A 2,947-nucleotide genomic window follows, 5' to 3' on the forward strand; every position below is an offset into this window, starting at 1 on the left:
CCATCCTCTGTCATCTTCAGTTCTACCCAAATTTTATTTTCTTAACTTTAATCTCAGTTCATGAAACCTCTCACTTTTTGTCCTTTCATCCCATTAGTCTAAATCCTTTGTTACTTCCTCAGTTCTACTCCTCTTCCCCCATTATTCCATCTAAATTTCTCTTCATTTAATGCATTATTTCTTTCTACACTCTTGAAAAGATACAGAAAACAATAAGGCAGGTGAAAAGACAATGCTCTTACTTACCACATAGTAATGCCGTTGGGTTTTATTAATTTTTAAATACCTAAACTTACTTTTATTTATATGTGTGTGTGTGTATATACAGACAAAAGAGTTGGTTCCAAGAAACAGGGAGAATCCTTGCTGATCCAATCAGACTGCATAACCATAGTATCGCGCAATCTCCATGTCTTTCTCCCTCTGCGCGAAAAACCGCACTTTACCCAATGAGGTGTACTTGGCAGCCTCCTCCCGCTCCTGTTGAGCTCGCCTCTTCATGGCCTCACGCTCTGGCCTCTGCTCCTTGGTGATGGGCTTGGACATCACAGGCTCAGGGACGTTGGGCTTCCTCCACGGAATCGGTTGTAAGCTGAAATCTTCCAGTAGCAATTGGGTTTGAGGCTTGGGTGGGGGCTGCCACTTGCTCCCAAAGGTGGTCACAGGCTCTCCCTGGGAAGCAGCACCAGATGCTGCTGTGCAGGCTGCCGGCTTTGGAGGAGCAGGCTGGAGGACACCGGGCCGAGCAGGGTTGGTCACGGCTGGTCGGGCTGCATTCGGGAAAATTGTCCGAGTTGGTGCAGCAGGACCCGCCACAGATGAAGAAACAGGAGCTGACTGGGATGGATTGCCAGTAATGGGTTGAGCTGAGTTGGTGGAACCAGGCCTAGAAGGGCAATGCGTAACCAGAGACTGTGGCCTGCGAGGCACAGGCCTCACTTGACGCTTGTCCAAGGTGAGAAAAGGCAAAGGTACCAGCCTGACCTTCCCAGGATGTGGCCCCTCGTCCTGGGGTGGAGATGGATGATTCTCTACATGGCCATCAGGACTGTGGGCTTTGACTTGGGTTTGCTCAAGCCCTTTCCCCTCAGGTGGGATGTGCAGCCATGGTTTGACAGCTGGGGCTGGCCGGGGCTCTTTGGTGTTACTTGTGTTTCCCAGGGCCCTGGAGGAAAGAAGCCCGGCTCTGTTATCAATCCTCTTCCCTAGAGCGTGAAAGACCTGCACAGACTCCAGCATGTGCATGCCCAGGCTGCTGCGAGGCTTCTTAAAGGTCTCCGGGCCAAGCTCAGGCTGAGTTTTCTTCCTCTTGCTCTTGGGGATGCTGGGCTTCAATTCTAGAACTTGGTTCCCTGGCTGCTTACTGTCCCCAGCTTTCTTGAAATTGCTTTCTTGACTCCTTTTGGCCTTGGCCTCTGTATTCATTTTGTTGATCCTGCCTGATGCAGGTATATGAGATTTGTTGGTAGAATGCTTAGCTCTTTTGACTCGTGCTCTGTCACTGGTCTCTGAATTGCAAACAGCCACTTCTCCCTCTGGGGTCTTTACCTGGATCTTGGCCTCTGGAGCACCAGAGATAAACTCAGAGACTGTGTGTTTTCTCTTCCTGCCTGGATCACAGGAAGCCTTTATCAGGCTTGCCTTTTCCTGCCCCACATCCACACTGATCCCTTTGCTGTCTTCGGCTTTAATTGACTCCAGGCCTTTGGTTTGATCAAGGTCTACCAAGGAGATAAAAACTTGAGGAACATCCATATTATCTACCAGTGTGGTGATAGCTGCAAAACTACTGCCACACTCAAACTCATTTTCAAATGCACCTTGGTCCTCAACACTGAAGCTGGTCTTTCTTTCTTCAGTGTTTTCAGCACCAGGCTGTTCCTCTTGATGGAGAGGATCGACACAAGACAGAAGCTCAAAGATATCAGAGATTTCTAACGGGATTAATGGAAGTTCCACACATTCCGTTGGGACTGGATAGGCATCCAGAGGTTTGAAATGCTTGTTTTTACCTGCATCAGGATTCTTGTCCTCGGTTTGTTCCAGGCTTGGAGCTGGAGGCAGTGCAAGGAGGTTACTAGAACTCTCACCTGCAGCTATCACTGGGGTGTCCCCAAGCTCATTTGGTGGATGACTTTCAAGTAGCTGGATATTACTGCTGCAGGACTTTTGGCTTTCTAGTGTTTGTGGCAGACAAAATATCTGGCATGGAGGTTGCCATCTCAAGGAAGTCTCCATGCCCACGGAACTTTCCATCCCTACAAAGGAATCAAGGAAGAAGTCAGTCAGTCCTTGGTAAGTGGGGTGGTCCTCCTACACCCCCCCCACAGCCACCCACAGCCAATCAGTCAGGTGCCCTTCTCTACAATGAGCGAGCATCTGTACAGTCCTTCCTAGGGACCAAGAACAGACCCCTGAAGGTTGTTGTTCTAGTTCTGACCCTTGATGTCATGGGTCTGCATGTCTTTCTGTTTCTTGGGGTTCTTATAAGTCATAGAAATAGTATAAGGTTAAGAATAAAAATATTTTATATAGCAAGCAACTGGCATAGAGTTTCCTTCTCATTCTTTTGAAGGCATAAGAACACTTCAGGTTTCTTAATAAAGACGGGGATTGGAAATATCTCCATTAGAAAGATTCTCACCACTGGACCAATTGGCAGCATCAGGATGGATGGTGAAGAGATTGAGATTATACACAGCTTTGGTTTGCTTGGCTCCACAGTCAACATTCTTGGCACCAGTAGCGAGAAAATTAAAAGGCACATTGCCATGGGAAAGTCTGCTGGTAGGAACTTCTCCAGAGTACTGAAAAGCTATGGTGTCTCCCTGGAGACTAAGGTGCATTTGATACAGGCCATGGTCTTTGCAATCACTTGTTATGCATCAGAGAGTTGGACAATGACCAAGGAGGATAGAAGGAGAATTGATGCCTTTGAGCTGTGGTG

At 47.9% G+C, this 2,947-nt stretch overlaps 1 pseudogene; it reads right to left on the reverse strand.

The window, feature by feature from the left end:
- Positions 1–375: 375 nt before the first annotated feature.
- Positions 376–2,256, reverse strand: LOC102853369 (annotated as a pseudogene).
- Positions 2,257–2,947: the final 691 nt, after the last annotated feature.

The sequence above is a fragment of the Elephantulus edwardii genome, unplaced genomic scaffold (assembly GCF_000299155.1).
Source record: "Elephantulus edwardii isolate Elephantulus edwardi_28Jun2011 unplaced genomic scaffold, EleEdw1.0 scaffold00141, whole genome shotgun sequence".
Classification (NCBI taxonomy): domain Eukaryota; kingdom Metazoa; phylum Chordata; class Mammalia; order Macroscelidea; family Macroscelididae; genus Elephantulus; species Elephantulus edwardii.